Source organism: Somniosus microcephalus, unplaced genomic scaffold, assembly GCF_052327205.1.
Source record: "Somniosus microcephalus isolate GS21.2 unplaced genomic scaffold, FLI_Smic_1.0 unresolved_chr1, whole genome shotgun sequence".
NCBI classification, from domain to species: Eukaryota; Metazoa; Chordata; class Chondrichthyes; order Squaliformes; family Somniosidae; genus Somniosus; species Somniosus microcephalus.
The window spans coordinates 57,056,120-57,076,856 of NW_028225179.1; the positions used below are offsets into that span (position 1 = coordinate 57,056,120).

General features: G+C 45.9%; 1 pseudogene; it reads left to right on the forward strand.

Annotated features, from left to right (window-relative positions):
• The first annotated feature begins 16,596 nt into the window (after positions 1-16,596).
• LOC147095329 (uncharacterized) lies at positions 16,597-19,073 on the forward strand (annotated as a pseudogene).
• Positions 19,074-20,737: the final 1,664 nt, after the last annotated feature.

A 20,737-nucleotide genomic window follows, 5' to 3' on the forward strand; every position in this document is an offset into this window, starting at 1 on the left:
CAGCGATATCCTTTACAGACGGTTAACAGTAGTAACCAAGGTGACCTGATGACCTTTGGACAATGGAACGTTAGCCGGACCCCGAACAAAACCAGTGGGCGTCCCTGGGAGGGCAAGGTAACCAAGATGAACAACGTATGGACAAACTATACGGCATACAAAGGCATGTATTTTATTTGTGGGCATAAAGCGTACCCCTGGCTGCCCCAAGACTGGACGGGCTGGTGCTATCTTGGATATGTGGTGCCCTATATACATCACCTTGACAGCCTCAGGGGACAAAATCCCGAGGCAAAAGGGAAATAACGGAAGCCGAAAGGTTCGGAGCTATAATGTTCCCTATGTATGGGATAAAACTAGTGGTGGACATATTGGAACAAGTTGGAAACGATACGGCGGAAGCCCTGGTAGAGATGAGCGCAGAAATGGTGGCCATGCGAACGGTAACTCTCCAGAATAGAATGGCCCTTGACTATCTACTGGCTAACGAGGGCGGGACATGCGCAATGATCGGCGCTGAGTGTTGCACTTATATCCCGGACAGTTCAGAAAATATAACTAATCTGGTTGAGCACATACAAAAGGAGGTGAAGAAATTTCACGAAACCCCAGGGGAAGGCTGGTGGAGTTGGCTATTTGGAGGATCTTGAGGTTCATATCTGACGCATGGACTTCTAATTGTTATTATAGTTGTAGTATTATTATGTGTTATGATGACGGTTTTGAATGCATGTTGCAGGGCAGCTGTGCCCCGAATAGTGCCAGTTGCTACAGTGATATAATCGATATTGAGCCAGAAACCGAACAGTTAATGCGGGATAATGAACTGAGAGAAGTAGGTACATACATGTAAAGCTCTTCGATCATTTGCACAGACTACCACGCCCAGCACAACAAGATAGAGGGGAAAGATGAACTTAGGTACTAAGTTTAAGCCATCAGTATAGGAGTAATCCCGGGGATGGTAAAACTGGAAAAGAAGTTGGTATCCCTAGCCAAAGTCTAAATTTGGTGCGGGACCAACAGGAGGGACTGAAGGGGTTAAAATGAACCCTCTCAGAATTCAGACAGCCGAGGTGACTACTAATTAAGTGATGCCAGCAAAATTTAAATCAGAACAAAGGAGTGGGATCATGTGAAAATGACCAAGAACTAAAAGAAACCAGGTTGAGATTAGAAATATCACAATAAAAATTGACTTACGTAAAAAGGCAAAACTAAACAAAGGACAGACTAAAAATTGCTATGTGAAAAACAAAGATAAGACAGTACAGATTGAAAAAGTGCGACTCTCACTAGCCTTGCACAAAAGACTGTGAGAAGCTTCGAAAAACCAAGATAAGACGCAGTTGTGGGACAAGACAGAATATGTGCATTTTGTGTAAGCGATAAGGAAAATGCTGCTTTAGCTAAAAATTGTAGACACAGCAGAATATAGTGGTCATGGGAATTTGACCTGTGACCAAAGGCATAGTAAGATGTAACTAACCTTTACTAATACTGAAAAGAATAAATAAGCCATATGTGATCAGGTGATTATTGTAATACAATGTGATCAGGTGATTATTGTAATACAATGTGATTGGATGAAAATAGAATAAAAAGCTGTACCAACCAAGAGAGAACGAAAAGGGTGTCACTAGACCGCGGGGTATATGACCTTCTCCCAGAACATTCTGTTATTAAACTGTGTACTTTTACTTTAAGACAGACTCGAGTGAATTTATTTTTCACCAACACTGTGGGAAAATCTTGTTCACTCTCTCGACTTTCCCCTCATTCTCTCTCACTTATTCTATTTGCAGTATGTACTGGAGCTGACACTGAGACACACACGGGCTATACAGTGCCAGACAGGAGTGAAGCGTTCCCTTTTACCCGCTGTGTGCTGTACATGTACAGGAGCTGATACTGAGACACACATGGTCTGTACAGTACCAGACGGGCATAAAGAATTCCTTTAACGCACTGCACTACATGTACAGGAGCTGACACTGAGACACACACGGGCCATACAGTACCAGACGGGCATGAATCATTCCTTTACCTGCTGTGTACTGTACATGTACAGGAGCTGACACAGACACACATCTGCCGTACAGTACCAGATGGGTGTGAATTGTTCCCTTTTATCTGCTGTTTGCTGTACATATACAGGAGCTGATACTGAGACACACATGGGACATATAGTACCAGATAGGAGTGAATTGTTCCTTTTACAAGCTGTGTACTGTATATCACAGAGTCATAGAGTCCACCGTCACAGAAGGAGGCCATTCGGCCCATCGAGTCCATGCCGACTCGCTGTAGAGCAATCCAGTCAGTCCAATTGCCCCACTCTATCCCTGCAAATTTATTTCCCTCAAGTGCCTATGCAATCTCCCTTTGAAAACATTGAGTGTCTCCGCTTCCACCACGTTCGTCAGCAGTGAATTCCAGTTCATCATCACTCACTGTTTAAAAAGATTTTTCCTCACATTTCCCCTGTATCAAAACCTTAAATCTGTGTCCCCCTTGTCCTTGTACCATCAACCAGTGGGAACAGCCTTTCCCCGTCTAGCCTTTCCAAACCAGTCATAATCTTGTACACCTTGTACATCTCTATCAAATCACCCCTCATCCTCCTTTGCTCCAATGAAAACAAATCCAGATTCTCCAACCTGCCCTTGTAGCTAAGATCCCCCATCCGCGGAACCATTCTGGTAAATCTCCTCTGCACCCTCTCAAGGGCCTTCGCATCCTTCCTAAAGTCTGGTGACCAGAACTGGACGCAATACTCCAGTTGTGGCCTAACCAGCGCTTTATAAAGTTTCAGTATTACTTCTCTACTTTTGTACTCAATACCTCTATTTATGAAGCCCAAGACCCCATATGCTTTGTTAACCACTCTCTCAATATGTCCTGCCACTTCAGGGACTTCTGCACATTAACTCTCATGTCCCTCTGTCCCTGAATATTCTTTAAAACTGTGCCATTAAGGGTATATTGCCCCTCCCTGTTCCTTCTGCCAAAATGCATCACCTCACACTTCTCTGTATTAAATTCCGTCTGCCATTTGTCTGCCCATTCTTTTCGCCTTTCTATTTCCTGTTGCAGTCGATTGGTATAATCATCACCGTTTGCCACACCCCCAAGATTGGTGTCATTGGCAAATTTAGAAATTCTACTTTGTATTCCAATATCCAGGTCATTTATATATATGAAAAAAGCAGTGGCCCCAGCACTGAGCCTCCATTTTGTTAACCAGCCTTCTATGTGGTACTTTGTCAATCGGCTTCCGAAAATCCAAGTAGACAACATCCATTGTATTCCCTTCATCAATACTCTGTTACTTCATCAAAAAATTCAATTAGATTAGTCAAAAATGATCTGCCTTTTACAAATCCATGTTGGCTCTCCTTAATTAGCTTAAACCTCTCAAAGTGCCCGTTAATTTTTTCCTTTATTGTTGTTTCTAAAACTTTACCCAACGCTGCTGTTAAACTGACCTACCTGTAGTTACTAGGATTGTCCTTACACCCTGTCTTGACCAATGGTGTCACATTTGCCACTTTCTAATCCTCAGGCACTTCCCCCGCATCAAGGGAAGATTGGAAAATTATGGCAAGCCCTTCCGTTATCTTCTTCCCCCAATTCCCTTCACAACCTGGGATGCAAGTCATCTGGACCAGGCGACTTGTCCACTCTAAGCATACCCAGCGTTTCTAGTACATCCTGCCTGTCAATTTTCACCCCTTCCTTTGCTTCTACCTTTTTACACTTCTACCGATATTTTGTCAGCATCCACCTCCTCAGTAAACACCGATACAAAGTACTCATTGAGTATTCTAGCCTTGCCCTGCACCTCTAAGCATAAATCACCTGCTTTGTCTGTAATAGGCCCCACCCCACCTCTTACTACCCGCTTACTGTTTACATGCTGGTAGAAGATTTTTGGGTTCCCTTTTATGTTAAATGCCATTCTACTCTCATATTCTCTCTTTGCCAATCTTATTTTCATCTTCACTTCCCCTCTCAACATATTGTATTTGGTCTGAAGATACTGAAGGAAAGAGACAGGAAGAAACAGAGAGACACAGTGAGGTGTAGAAAAAATAGAGATGGAGATAGAGAGACAATGGGAGAGAGACAGATAAAGAGACGGGGAGAGAAAGAGAGACAAGATGGAGGGACAGAAGGATAGTGAGAGAGAGAGAGAAAAAGAGACAAACAAGAGGAAGAGAAACAAAGAGACACAGACAAACACATTGGGCAGAGAAAGAGGCAGAGAGAGCAATGGGGCAAAGAAAGAGACAAACAGAGAGAGAGACATAGAAAAACAAAAAGACAAAGAGAGGAAGAGAAAGATGAGTGACAGGGTCAGAGGAGGAGAGATAAATAGAGACAGCGAATAAAAACAGAATGCAGGAAATACTCAGCAGATCAGGCAGCATCTGTGGAGAGAGAATCAGAGTTCATGTTTTACGTCGACATTTCATCAGAGCTGAAAAAATGTTAGAGGTGTAATAAGTTTTAATCAAATAGAGAGGCAGGGAAAGTAAGTACAGCGGCAGGGAAAGGGGGTCCAGAGGCAGGGAAAGTGGGTACAGAGGCAGGGAAAGCGGGTACAGGAGGAAAGAACAAAAGGGAAGGTCTGATAGTGTGGAAGACAGGAGAGATTAAATGACAAAAGGGATGATGGTGCAAGGCAGAAGGTGATGGTAGTGGGACAAGTAAAGAAACAAAGATGGGTCTAGAGGAGGTGTAAATGGCAACAGCAGAATCATTAACAACAGCTGCTGTCCGAAAAAATGGGGGCAGAGGTTATGATCAGAAATTTTTGAACTCGATGCTGAGTCCAGATGGCCGTAAAATGCCTAATCAAAAGATAAGTGCTGTTCTTTGAGCTTACATTGAGCTTCATTGGAACAGAGTACGAGGCCGAGGATGGAGCGGTCAGAATGGAAGTGGAGCAGAGAATTAAAGTGACAGGCAACTGGAAGCTCGGTGTCACGCTTGCGGACTGAATGGAGGTGTTCCGCAAAGCAGTCACCCAATCAGCGTTTGCTCTCCCCAATGTAGAGGAGACCGCATCCTGAGCAACGAATACAGTATACTAAATTGAAAGAAGTACAAGTAAATCGCTGTTTCACCTGAAAGAGTGGGAATAAATGGGTCATTTTCGGGTTGGCAGGCTATAACTACTGGGGTGCTGCAAGGATCAGTGCTTGGGCCTCAACTATTTACAATCTACATCAATGACTTAGATGAGGGGACCAAGTATAACGTATCCAAGTTTGCTGATGACACTAAGCCAGGTGGAAAAGGAAGCTGTGAGGAGGACACAAGGAGGCTGCAAAGGGATGTAGGCAGGTTAAGTGAGTGGGCAAGAAGGCGGCAGATGGAGTATAATGTAGAAAAATGTGAAGATATTCACTTTATTACGAAAAATAGAAAAGCAGAATACTTTTGAAATTGTAAGAGACTTGGAAATGATGTTTTCAGAGGAACCTGTGTGTCCATCTACACGAACAGAAAGTTGATATGCAGGTACAGCAATTTGGAAAGCAAATGGTATGTTAGCCTTTCTATCAAATAGATTAGAGTACAACAGTAATGAATTCTTACTACAATTATATCGAGCCTTGGTAAGGCCACACCTGGTGTACTTTGTAGTTTTGGTCTCCTTACCTAAGGATGCATATACTTGCCTTAGAGGGAGTGGAACGTAGGTTCACTAGACTGGTTCCTGGGATGGTGGGGATTGTCCTATGAGGAGAGATTGAGCAGACTAGGCCTACGTTCTCTAGAGTTTAGAAGAATGAGAGGTGATCTCATTGAATCATAGAAAATTCTTACGCAGCTTGACAGGGTAGATGCAGGGTGGTTGTATCCCCTGGCTGGGGACTCTAGATCTAGGGGTCACTGTCTCAGACATTTAGGACTGAAATGAGAAATTTCTTCACACAAAGGGTTGTGAATGTTTGAAATTCTCTACCCCAGGGGACTGTGGAGGTTCAGTCGTTGAGTATATTCCAGGCAGAGATCGATAGACTTTTGGTCTCTGAGGGAATCACGGGATATGGGGATAGTGCGGGAAGGTGGAGTTGAGGGTGGAGTTGAGGCAGACGATCAGCCATGACCTTATTGAAGGGTGGGTCAGGCTCGAAGGGCCAAGTGGCCGACCCCTGCTCCTATTTCTGATATTTTAAAATCTAGGATGGGAAGCCTGGGTTCAGCAGTTATAGGATCCAGGCAGAGAACAAGGAGCAGATCAATCACAGAATCACACAGAAACCCCACAGTGCAGATAGAGGCCATTTCAGCCCATCGAGCCTGCACCAACACATATCCCACCCTATCCCTGTAACCCCACGTATTTAATCCCCCTAACACTAAGGGTCAATTTATCATAGCCAATCAACCTAACACAGCACATCTTTGGACTGTGGGAGGAAACTAGAGCACCCGGAGAAAACCCACGCAAACACGGGGAGAATGTGCAAACTCCACACAGACAGTCGCCTGAGGCCGGATTCGAACCCGGGTCTCTGGTGCTGTGAGGCAACAGTGCTAACCACTATGCCACCGTGCTTTTCAGCTGATGTGGATTTCAGCACAGTGATGATGTAGGGGGAGGGAGCTTAACAGCAGCAACAGCAGCAGAATCCAACCCTGCAGTCACTTGTTAAGTCACTGATGTTTCTGCTGGTGGGATGATGGAGTGAATCTCTTCCCACACACGGAGCAGGTGAACGGACTCTCCCCAGTGTGAGCTCGCTGGTGTTTCTGCAGATGGGATGATGGAGTGAATCCCTTCCCACACACGGAGCAGGTGAACGGTCTGTCCCCAGTGTGAGTGCGCCGATGCATTTCCAGCTCAGATGGGTAATTGAATCACTTCCCACTGTCTCCACATTTCCACAGTTTCTCCATGGAGCGGGTGTCTCTCCAGGATGGATGATCGGTTTATGCCTCGTTCACACACCGAACAAGTGTACGGTTTCTCCCCGCTGTGAACGGTGCGATGATTTTCAGGCTGTCTAACTGTGTACATGGCCATCCTGTGGGGTCGGTGCCCTCCCTGCCCCTGGTGCCAGGTTACTGACGTCACACAGCCGCCGTTGCTGGGCTGCTGATGTCACAAAGCCCGCGTTGCCGGGTTACATGATATCACTGCCGCTGAGGCGGCTTAACGGCTGCGGGATTCAAATCCAGAGCAGCGCGACCCCGCCTCCGACTGCGAAAATGGGTGGGGCGTGTGTCGCTGCGACGGGCCCCGATTGGTGGCTGCGCTGTCAATCAGCTGTCTTCAGCCAATAGAAGGGGCGGATAACGCTGATGCTGAGCGCGTTCTGAGGCTGCACTGTGCATGTCCTGGGTCCCCGGATGAAGGCGGTTATTGAAGGAAAACAAAATGGGGGAAAGTGAATCGGTGAATCCGAGAGAGCGAAGCCGGAATGGATTGGCTGGAGGATCATCACCGCCTGGACCCGTGGCCTTGGGGGCTGAGCCGCTGCGGTCGCAGTCGGGGAGGGGGTAAGTGGGGCTGAGAGTGAGCCGGACCCTCATCCTCACTAATGTGTGGGGCCCAGACTCAGCCCCCAGACTCCAGCTGGGACTGAAGCAGAGTTTGATTGAGGCTCAGCACAGCGGCCGGCCTCTTGTCCTCTCCCCCTGCCCGCCCCGGGAGTGTTTGATGGGACAGTTCTACACTGTACAGTGTACCCTCTCCCTGTCTCTGTCTCTCTCTCTCTCACTCCCCCTGTCTCTCTCTCCCCCCTCTGTCTCTGTAATTGAAGCAGATTGGTTATTTCGTAAAATTATCTGAAATTTTAGTGCAATTGACAAGCGATTCTTGCTGATCTGCACGTATTTCCATATAGGACACAGATGGTTTGGGGGAGCAGAGCTCTGTCATGTTGAAATAATGCTAAACAGGTTATACGAACATAAGAAGTAGGAGCAGGAGTAGGGCATACGGCCCCTCGGGCCCGCTCCGCCATTGAATAGGATCATGGCTGATCCGAACCTAGACTCACGTCCACTTCACTGCCCGCTCCCCATAACCCCTAATTCCCTTATCAGCTAGGAAACTATCTCCATTTTAAATTCATTTAATGTCGCAGCTTCCACAGCGCTCTGAGGTAGCAAATTCCATAGATTTACTACCCTCTGAGTGAAGAAGTTTCTCCTCATCTCAGTTTTGAAAGGGCAGCCCCTTATTCTAAGATTATGCCCCCTAGTTGTAGTCTCACCCATCAGTGGAAACATCCTCACCGCATCCACCCGATCAAGCCCCCTCACAATCTTATATGTTTCGATAAGATCGCCTCTCATTCATCTGAATTCCAATGAGTAGAGGTCAACCTTTCCTCATAAGTCAACCCCCTCATCTCCGGAATCAACCGAGTGAACCTTCTCTGAACTGCCTCGGGAGCAAGTATATCTTTTCTTAAATATGGAAACCAAAACTGTACGCAGTATTCCAGGTGTGGCCTCACCAGTACCCTGTATAACTGAAGCAAGACTTCCCTGCTTTTATACTCCATCCCCCTTGCAATGAAAGTCAAGATTCCATTGGCCTTCCTGATCACCTGTTGTACCTGCATACTAACCTTATTTGTTTCATGCACCAGGACCCCCAGATCCCTTTGTACTGTAGCACTTTGCCGTTTCTCTCCATTTAGATAATAACTTGCTCTTTGATTTTTTCTGCCAAAGTATAACCTCACACTTTCCAACATTATATTGCATCTGCCAAATTTCTGCCCACTCACTTAGCCGGTCTACGTCCTTTTGCAGGTTTTTTATGTCCTCCTCACTCACTGCTTTCCCTCCCATCTTTGTATCGTCAGCAAACTTGGATATGTTGCACTTGGTCCCTTCCTCCAAATCGTTAATATAGATTGTAAAGAGTTGGGGTCCCAGCACTGACCCCTGCGGAACACCACTAGTTACTGATTGCCAACATGAGAATGAACCATTTATCCCAACTCTCAGTTTTCTGTTAGATAGCCAATCTACCACCCATGCCAGTAAATTACCCCCAATCCCGTGATTTTTTATCTTGTGCAGTAATCTTTTGTGTGGCACCTTGCCGAATGCCTTTTAGAAGTCCAAATACACCACATCCACTGGTTCCCCTTTATCCACCCTGTTTGTTACGTCCTCAAAGAATTCGAGCAAATTTGTCAAACATGACTTCCCCTTCATAAAACCATGCTGACTCTGTCCGATTAAGTTGTGCTTATCCAAATGTCCTGTTACTGCTTCCTTAATAATGGACTCCAACATTTTACCAACCACAGATGTTAGACTAACTGGTCTATAGTTTCCAGCCTTTTGTCTACCACTCTATTTAAATAAGGGCATTACATTAGCAGTTTTCCAATCTGCTGGGACCTTTCCTGAATCCAGGGAGTTTTGGAAAATTACCACCAATGCATCCGCAATCCCTACCGTTACTTCTCTCAAGACCCTAGGATGCAAGCCATCAGGTCCAGGGGATTTATCCACCTTTAGTCCCATTATCTTACCGAGTACCACCTCCTTAGTGATTTTAATCGTGTTTAGCTCCTCCCTCCCCCCTATAGCCCCCTGTTTGTCCAGTGTTGGGATATTTTTAGTGTTCTCTACTGTAAAGACTGATACAAAATATTTGTTCAGCGTTTTTGCCATCTCCATGTTCCCCACCACTAATTTCCCAGTCTCGCCCTCTAAGGGACCAACATTCATTTTAGCCAGCATTTTTTCTTTTTATATAACTGTAGAAACTCTTGCTATCTGTTTTTATATTTTTTGCTAGTGTTGTAGATAATTTTGGAGCAAAGACTCTTGCAAAGACTGTCGGGATACTTGACATTAAAACTGGCTAACACTGGGCCTTGAGCTCGCACGTACTCTGGGATGAGGTACTGCCAGCTGCATTTTTGTTATTGTACTTTTGTGGTTATCTTGCAAGGACAGACAGTCTGGTAAATTGTTTTACTTCTGCTTACCCTGTCTCGCGGTCAAAGGCCCCAAGAAGTTTTAGCCCTGTTGCACATTGCTTAGAATAGCCCCCTGTTATAGATATCACGGGGTATCGCTGTGATTATGTAATCAATTGCCCAACTGTTTTGACTCCTGTATAAAGGTAGGAGCATTTAGAGTGTAAAACGAGAAGTCCGGCGGTTGCACAAGGGTGCATAGCAGCTTCTCCCGGAGCTCTGTAATAAAGGTGTACTCTCACATTTCAATTCTAAACCACAGTCGTATGAGTCTTATTACTCTATCAAGCTGAAGTTGGGTATATGTCGACCTTGTATATCACTTGGTCCGTTCAGGCTCCAATTCAGCGATAACAAATTGGCGCTGCGAGCAGGGTCACCGGGCACTAGTCACCCTGATCAAGTGAACATACGCTCGAGTGATCCAAAGAACAAAGTAAGTGATGAATCGGAATGTGAGAAAACACTAGGGGATACTGACCCTTGTGTGTTGCATCTAATGTATTTTTTGTCCCAGGAAGAGACTTAGGTAGAAACCTAGGGTGAGCTTGGGAACTCGGTAAAGGAGTCCGGACAGACTTTACCACAGGCACGTGACGGAACTTCTAGAGAAAGGTAAAGGAATTCCGAAGATCGTGGGTTGAGACGAACAAGGAATGTCAGGTAAGGACTTAAAGAAGGGGCCCCCGGGCTCCCTCATTAATAGTTATATGACAGATAGATGTTCGTTAATTGAGAAGATGCAGAAAGACGGGTGGGACGTATCGCAAACGTTGGAGTCGCAAAGAAATTGGTTAGACAAACAAAAGAAAGAAAGGACAAAGAAAACAGGCATACTCTTAGTCCACCAGTTAGCTGGATTAATAGAACAAGTCGACAAAGTACAGGAATCAATTAAAACCAAAACAAAAGAGAATGCAGAGTTAAGAACAGGAAACGCAGAACTAAAAAAGAAGGTAGAAATTCTGGAAGGTATTAATAGAGAACAAGAAAGGTATGTAAGTGAGAAGCAAAGGGGAGGATGGGGTGGATGTGGGGAACCATGGCTCCCGCCCTATACCCCACCCAGTGCTCCTCCGGGGGAGGAGGAAGAGGAAGCAAGAATGGCACCTGTCACCTTGCGCGACCCCATAGAAGGGCAACAACGAGGAAGAGGTGATTATAGGCCGTTCACCCCGGGAGAAAAACAATTAATCATGAAAGACCTAGGGAAATTACAAACACGAAGCGCAAATACTAAATTTTGGACTGACCTAGATATGGCATGGCTTGGGCACAGTCTCCACTTGAGGGACATACATCAGCTGGTACGGGCGGCTTGTCCAGTAGATAGGTGGTGATTAGTGGCCGAAAACCCAGGGGCAGGTAACAATGCCGCGACCGATTACAGACACGGCAGATGGACACAACAAAGTGCATTAAATACCACACGGGAAGAAATGGATCCTGCCTTCCAACTATTTAAGACAGAAATACAACGAGTGCTAGGAGAGGCCCCCACTAATTGGAGTAAAATTACATCATGTAAACAACAAAAGGGCGAGGATGCTTCAGAATTTGGGGAACGATTGTTCGCCACCTATGGGGAGTCCTCCGGCCAGCCAAATGCGGTAAGGAGAGACCCAGCCTTTGTCCAAGCGTTTAAAGACGGGTTGTCTCCCGCCCATCAGGCAATATTAAAGATGGGAGCAGTCACAGCCAGGGACTACGACCCACTAGTAGAGTGGGCCTGTGGAGTCGATGGCTTAAAAGCTAAAGAAAAAGAGGAGAAGCAAGTGAAGCAGGAAAGAGTAGGTGTGGTAAAACAGTCTGGAGGGACTGGTACAAAGAAGGGAGCCTGCCATAACTGTGGCAAGCTGGGACACTTTATTAAGGAATGTAAAGCCGGGAAGACGGAGAAGAAATGTAATTACTGTGGCAGGAAGGGCCATTTGGAAGCCACCTGTTACAGTAAGAACGGGAAACCTGAGGCGCAGATAGGTATGACTCAGGAAGAATTGAAAGGATGGCAGGAATACAAGAAGAGCAAGTGACATCCAGCGGCTCCCATAAAAAGAAATAAGGATAAAAACGGGGGAGAATTTATGTGTCTGCACTAGTAGGGGGCCGACAGTGTGAGATGCTAGTGGACACTGGAGCAGCAATATCCGTGACCAACCTCCCCCTACCAACCACACCAAAAATGATACATGTGACCGGGATTGGCGGGGAAAGGACACCCGCCTTTTTAAGTACTACACAATTAGTGGAAATAGATAAACTCTACATCCCCATGAGATTCTATGTATGTAAAAATAATGAAGGTACAATAATGGGGAATGATTTAATGAAGGAATACAAAGTGTTAATAGACTGTGGAAAGGGGAAGTTAACATGGCCAAATATAGATGGCAGGACTGCTGACGTCGGCTGCCTCACTAATAATACCGGCAAAATTGGGATAGCCACAATAATAAAGCAAGACTGGCAATTAGACATGAACGGGTACGGAGACCTCTGTGCATCCGTACCCGGGGCCTGGGCTGAAACCAAGCTAGACACAGGTAGGGTCAATATTGATCCTATCGTAGTACCTGGACCAGAACACAAGCCCCACCGCCAGTACCCTATAAAACTGGAAGCAAAAAAGGCGGTGATTGATATTGTTAAGGGATTAGTGAAACAAGGTATACTCAGAGAAACGACCAGCACCACTAATTCCCCAACGTGGCCAGTAGGAAAGCCAGATGGCAGTTTTAGACTTACTATAGATTATACAGGCCTAAACAAAGGAACCCCAAAACTACATCCGATAGTCGCTAGTCCCTCGACAATATTAAACGGGTTAGCCCCCGAGCATAACATTTTTACAGTCTTAGACATTGCTAATGGATTTTGGGCCTTACCCTTAGACCCAGAATCCCAGGAGAAATTTGCGTTTACCGTAGGAGATAAACAATATACGTAGACCCGGCTCCCACAAGGGTTTCACAACAGCCCAGCTATCTTTCACCGGGCTATGAGCAACATCCTTAAGGGAGTGGGACTTCCAACAGGGAGCACCACCCTCCAGTATGTGGACGATATACTTATAGCGTCTGACACAGAGGAAGGACATAGGGAAGCTTTCTATGCAGTCCTGAAGGCATTAAAGGAAGCGGGACTGAAGGTTAGCCCCAAAAAGGCCCAGATCGGGAAATCGCAGGTCCTGTATCTAGGACACCTCATTTCACAGGGAATGAAGGAAATGCCCGTAGATAGGAAAAAGGCAGTACAAGGAATGCCGAGACCCGTAACAGTGAGGGGAGTAAGAAAGGTTCTGGGACTCTTCAATTACAGCCGAAACTTTATACTGGGATTCGCTAAAACGGCAGAACCCATACAACGATTGGTGAAGGGAGGCAAGCCTGCCCTGGAACCCATAGAGTGGGGTCCTGAGCAGGAACAAGCCTATACCCAACTCAAAAAGGAATTAATATCCGCCCCAGGACTGGGATTGCCGGATGTGTGCAAGCCCTTCCACATACATTGCGATAATGGGGACGGATTCTATACCGCCGTAGTAACCCAGGAGCACGGAGATAAATGTAGACCCGTGGCATACTACTCAACTGCAGAAGGGCCAGTAGTATTGGGGCTCTCACGTTGTATAGCTGCCTTAGATTGTGCCGCCTGGGCCGTAAAGATTAGTGAGCCCATTGTGATGACAGGAGACGTCATCCTCCACACAAAGCATACCCTGGTAGAGATGCTAAACACTGGAAAATTAAGATCAGTCTCACATTTGAGATGAGCAAAATGGGAGGCCGTCCTCCTCCCTCCAAGTAAAGCAGTGACCATTGTCAGGGATACAGGAGAAAACCCGGCAGAAGGAGTACTCGGATCAGGGGTCTCCCACAATTGTGGAGACCTAGACACTGACCTGGACGGAGGTAAGATAAAGGACACCCCGCTAGCAGAGGCTGAAGAAACACTTTACGTAGATGGATCCCGGAAGTACATAGATGGACAGCCCCGTACAGGATGGGCGGTGGTAAATAGCCAAATGAAAACCGTGCGATCAGGGAGGCTCGAGGGAGGCCTGTCAGCACAAGTGGCCGAACAAGTAGCATTAACAGTGGCGTTAGAAGAGTCCAAGAATAAAATTGTAAACATATATACGGACAGCCAATATGCGTTCAGAGTAGTCCACGATTACATGACCGCATAGGGCAGAAGGGGATTTATAACCACCGGGGGTAACCCCATAAAACATCAGGAAATAATTGAAGCCCTCCTGGAAGCCAGTAATAAGCCCCAGCAGGTAGCAGTAATAAAAATTAAAGTACACCAGAGGGAGCCAGACAGAAGCAGTCCAGACTGGGCAAATAATAAGGGAAACCACGCAGCAGACAGAGCTGCGCAGGCAGCCCTGGAACAGGAGGAAGTACAGGCTAAGAAAAAAGGCAACCAAGCAGGAGACAGAGCCGCGCAGGCAGCTCTGGAACAGGAAGAAGTTAGTGACGCACCAGTAGCTAGCGTAGATAGTCCAGGAAACGAGATAAGTATCGCAGAATTACATGAGGACACAACAGACGCTGAGAAGCGTACCTGGGAAGGGCAAGGAGCCATCCAAGGGCACGACAAGGTATGGCGCCGGAACGATAAAGTAATGGCCCCCGAGTGTATTCAGAAAACCCTCCTAGAACTCCACCATGAGATGTTTCACTCAGGAAGAGAAGCGATGGCACAGACCATAGGTGAGGAGTGGTGGTGGAAGGGTATGGGGAGGGATATTGCGAAATATTGCCAACGATGTCTTACGTGCGCACAGTACAACCCGGGCAGACATATTAAAATTAAATTGGGACACCAACCCAGACCTCGGGGCCCATGGGAACATCTCCAAATTGATTTCACAGGACCTCTACCCCCATCTTGTGGTAAAACGTATTGTCTGGTAATCATCGACCAATTTACTCGGTGGGTAGAGGCCTTCCCAACACGAAATTGTACTGCACTGACGGTTGCAAGGATTCTGGCTGAGGAGGTAATCCCGCGGTGGGGAATGCCTCTACAGATAGATTCTGATCAAGGAACCCACTTCACTGGAAGCGTGGTAAAAACCATATGCCAACTGATGGGAATTAAACAGAAATTCCATATCCCCTACCATCCCCAGAGTTCGGGAATGGTAGAACGAATGAACCGGACCCTTAAGAATGCATTAGCCAAAGCAATGCAGGAGTGGGAAAAACTTGGGTCGAAGTATTACCCATTATTTTGATGAAACTCCGAGCCACCAGGAACCGAACAACTGGCCTAACCCCTTATGAATTAATGACAGGACGAGCGATGCAATTACCCGAAGGCATCATAACAGGTGGGGTCGATGTAGGCCCATTAAAAGATAAATTAAGACGATACATTTTGGAACTAAGCACTCAGTTAAAGGAGATGCGTAAAGAAGTTTGAGACCACCAAAAGGAACGAGATAAGGAGCTAAGACTCAATACGCTCCCCGCGGTACCCCCTGCAGGAACAAAGGTTATGGTAAAGGTTTTGCCTGCACAACCAGGTTTCGCTCCAAAATGGAGCGGGCCTTATGAAGTCATAATTAGTGGAGACACCTGTGCCTGTCTGGACATAAGGGCAAAGGGGGTATGGAAACACTGGACTCAACTAAAAGTTTATGGGAAAAGACCAGACTCAGGCGAACCCGAAAAGGGTGAGACTAGTGGGATACAATGAACAAAAGGAGGGTGTGCATAGAAAATTACTAATGATACACCCTTGTACTATTTTACAGGTCAACATCGGCTGATAAATGTATGATTCGTTGATCTGTTTGCCTGTGTGGGCGTTTGTTTTGTGGCTTATTGCATCATTTGTGCTTGTGTGCTTCTACTTAAACGTGTTAATACAAGAGTGTTATCGAAAAGACCAACGAAAGATTAAAATAACACCGGAACAACAGTATTTGATAAAGGATGAAGAAGGAGACCGTAATATGTTTAGTTGCGATAAAATGCATTGTTACGGTTAAGACAGTGACGGGCCTAGAAGATAACTTGTTTTTCAAAACCCACATGCACTTACATGGTAACCGAACCGTGTGTTACCCACTAGCCCAGTCAGTAGAGGCCCTGTTTGTGGCCACCCCGGGTTGGAACCCCCTCCAACTATATACCGCCGACACCTCAGACCAGCCCTGTGAGGGACAGACGGGCGGATATAAAAGGAGCATCCAGGGAAGATGTGTAGAACTAATAAACTCCACAAATCCCATTTGTAGGGGGAGGCAGGGAAAGAATGGGATCAAATGTTCAAATAAGGAAGATTATCCCCTATGTTTTACGGGGAAGGGATGGGGATGTGCATACGCCCTGGTCCCCGAAAACGCCACCTGCGTTCAGACGCCGTGTGCCCGTCAGCACTGTCAAGTACAGAACGGCCAATTTACCTGTACCTGTAACGAACAGAGATGCCTAAACGTCACCGCGGGAAGGCAATTTATCTGCGGTCAGTGCAATGGGACCCATGTCAGCTCAGAAACATGGACATACCCGTTTGGTGCTTACCAATTGGTAGGATCGGGCTCAGAATCAACGGAACCGAGCAATTGGTGGTACAAGCAGTTCACGAGTGTTAGCAACACCAACGTAAAATGTTATAGGGCTAGGAAGGGATTCGTGCTCCTCCTCAACGGCACCTTCAGGACAGCAACACCAACCCTCCCGATCCTCTTTGCAGTATGAACTATAGGACCACTCACTGTTCCATGCCCCCAAAAGGGGCATATCCGGAGAAAGATAGTAACACGGGCCATTGGTAAGGAGTTCGATGCCAATTGGGAGGATCCTGTTACGCTGGGATCATCACTCGGCTATGGGTTCATCGGGGCCCTATCATTGGGGGGAACCGCGGGGGTAATTAGTGCCAAAAATAGGAACTATATTATCTGTGGATTAACCATTTTGGGAAACAGCACATCGAAGGGATTAGACGCCATCAACCGGGAGCTGGCTGAATTAAGATTGTACACGCAGCAAACCCGTTATGCAGTAGGCTATCAATTGGCCCAAAAAGGGGGAGTATGTACAATTGTGGGGGATAAATGTATAACCCATGTAAAGGATGAGACTTACAATATCACGGAAGCCATTGATTAGATACACAAACAGCTTGACGAATTCAGACAAGGCCCCAAAAGGGGGAGTAGCTGGCTTGACTGGCTACTAGGAGGAACCTGGGGATCCTATTTAATGCATGGACTCATTATTCTTGTTGTAATAATAATTACTTGTTGCTTGATACTCGGATGTTTTAATATCTGCTGTAAAGTCATGATGGCTCGAGTAATACCTGTTGCCAGCGTAATCACCGAAGAAGAATATCTGATGGGAACCCCCGAAGATGAAGAAGAGGAAGAAGACTCCGAAGCACAGGAACTGAGATCCTGGGGTCTGAGCACCTAGGCACCTAAAAACACGGGTGGCCGGAGAGCCACATGGACATGTGTACATGCAGAACACCACCAGCGTGACAGCTGTTTGAAAGGCTGCATCCAAAGATACATCTCAACCGTGGGTGATCATCTGAAGTCAGGTGTGATTCAGGATCAAAAGGAGGGATTGTTGAAGATAATTTTGGAGCAAAGACTCTTGCAAAGACTGTCGGGATACTTGACATTAAAACTGGCTAACACTGGGCATTGAGCTCGCACGTACTCTGGGGTGAGGTAGTGCCAGCTGCATTTTTGTTATTGTACTTTTGTGGTTATCTTGCAAGGACGTACAGTCTGGTAAATTGTTTTACTTCTGCTTATCCTGTCTCGCGGTCAAAGGTCCCAAGAAGTTTTAGCCCTGTTGCACATTGCTTAGTATAGCCCCCCGTTATAGATATCACGGGGTGTCGCTGTGATTATGTAATCAATTGCCCAACTGTTTTGACTCCTGTATAAAGGTAGGAGCATTTAGAGTGTAAAACGAGAAGTCCATCGGTTGCACAAGGGTGCATAGCAGCTTCTCCCGGAGCTCTGTAATAAAGGTGTACTCTCACATTTCAATTCGAAACCACAGTCATATGAGTCTTATTACTCTATCAAGCTGAAGTTGGGTATACGTCGACCTTGTATATCACTTGGCCCGTTCAGGCTCCAATTCAGCGATAACACTAGTTTACTTTCATAATCTATCTTCCCTTTCTTAATTAATCTTTTAGTTATTCTTTGCTGGCTTTTAAATGCTTCCCAATCTTCTATCCTCCCACTAGATTTGGCTACTTTATATGCCCTTGTTTTCAGTTGGATACATCCTTTATTACTTTACTTAGCCACAGATGGCTGTCTTTCTTTTACGCCCCTTTTTCCTCAGTGGAATATATTTTTCTTGAAAGTTGTGAAATATCTCCTTGAATGTACACCACTGCTCATGTACCGTCTTACACCTTAATCTATTTTCCCAGTCTACTTTAGTCAACTCTGCTCTCATACCTTCATACTCTAGTCTTCTTTATTTAAGCTTGGTATGCTGGTTTGAGATACAACTCTCTCACCCTGCAACTGAATTTGGAATTCAACCAAGTTATGGTCAGTCATTCCAAGGGGATCCTTTACTAGGACATTTTTTATTAATCCTGTCTCATTACACAGGACCAGATCTAAGATTGCCTGCCCCCTAGTTGGTTCAGTAACATACTGCTCAAGGAACCCGTCCCTAATGCACTCTATGAACTCTTCCTCAAGGCTATCCTGCCCAATTTGATTTGTCCAGTCAATATGAAAGTTAAAATCCCCCATGATTATAGCTGTTCCCTTATTACAAGCCCCAACTATTTCCTGATTTATACTCCAACCAATAGAGTTGCAACTGTTAGGAGGCCTATAGACTACACCCACTAGTGACTTTTTCCCCTTATTATCCCTTATCTCCACCCAAACTGTTTCACTATCCTGATCCTTTGACCCAATATAATTTCTCACTATTGCAGTGATTCCATCCTTTATTAACATAGCCACCCCACCTCCCTTTCCTTCCTGTCTGTCCTTCCTAATTGTCAAATGCCCCTGGATGCTTCGTTCCCAGTCATGGTCACCTTGCAGCCATGTTTTTGTAATGGCCACCAGATCATACCCATGTGTAGTCATTTGTACCATCAACTCGTCTATTTTGTTACGAATGCTGCGTGCATTCAGATAAAGAACTTTTAAATATGTTCTGTGACAATTTATTCCTGCTTTTACCCCCTTTACTATTTTCCTTAATCTTTATACATTCTGTCCCTTCCTGAGATGCTCTGGTTTTTAATTCCCCCACTGCTACCTTGCTCTATTGCCTTCGCCGCTGATATCTTTACTTTTCGCTCTCTTGAAACCTCCCCCCCACTAATTAGTTTAAAGCCCTCTCTACAGCCCTAGTTATTCGATTCGCCAGGATTCTAGTCCCAGCACTGGCCAAGTGAAGTCCATCCCAACGGAACAGCTCTCTCCTGTCCCAGTACTGGTGCCAGTGTCCCAAGAAGCAAAACCCATTTCTGCCACACCAGTCTTTGAGCCACACATTTAACTCTCTGATTTTATTTACCCTAGCCAAATTTGCTCGTGGCTCAGGTAGTAATCCAGAGATTATTACCCATGTGGTTCTGCTTTTTAATTTGGCCCCTAGCTGCTCAAACTTCCTCAACAGAACCTCTTTCCTAGTCCTATCTATGTCGTTGGTACCAACATGGACCACGACAACTGGATCCTCCCCCTCCCAGTCCAAGTTTCTCTCCAGCCCAGAGGAGATGTCATTAAACCTGGCACCGGGCAGGCAACACAGCCTTCGGGACTCTCGCTCTCGGCTGCAAAGAACCCTATCTATCACCCTAATGATACTATCCCCTACCACTACAACATTTCTTTTTACTCCCCCCACTTGAATGGCCCCTTGTTCCACGATGCTGTGGCCAGGTTGCTTATCCTCTCTGTAGTCCCTGTTCCCGTGCTCACAGGGAGCAAGAGCCTCGAACCTGTTGGACGAGAGCAAGGGCTGTGGCTCCTCCAACACTACCTCCTGGATCCCCATACCTGCCTCACTCATAGTCACACCCTCTTGTCCCTGACCACGGACTACATCTGAATTAGTTAATCTAATTGGTGTGACTACTTCCTGGCACGCAGTGTCCAGGTAACTCTCCCGCTCCATGATGTGTCGCTGTTTGAAGCTCGGACTCCAGCTCATCAACACGGAGCCGGAGTTCCTCGAGCAGCCAACACTTACTGCAAATGTGATCACTGTGAAGATCAATGGAGTCCACCAGCTCCCACATTGTACAGACCGCCTAGCAGTGGAAGGAAACTATGTCAGCAAAACTATAAAAAGTGAAAAATGCATATCCTGGTCATGGGAGATTTTAACTACACCAAGTGATCTGTCAAGAAGAGGTAGGGAAAGGGGAAAAGGGAATGGAGTATTTACAGTGTGTTCAGGACTACTTTCTTACCGAGTACGTAAGAAGCCCAACCAGAGAGCAATCACTGACGGATCTATAATCGGTAATGAACCAGAGCGGTTAGAGAAGTAAGCTTAGGTTAAAATCTACATTATCAATCACAACATAATAATTATTGAGGTAGGCAGGAGTAGTAATAAGATTGTGAAAAAGTTGATTTTGAGGTGATGACAATGGAATTAGGGAAGATAAACATGGAACTGAAGAGACAGACAAAGAGAGAACGGCAATGGGAAATATTTAAAAAGGTGATCAGTAGAGTTCATGAGAATTATATTCCACTAAAAAACAAGAACAAACTAGCCAATAATAAA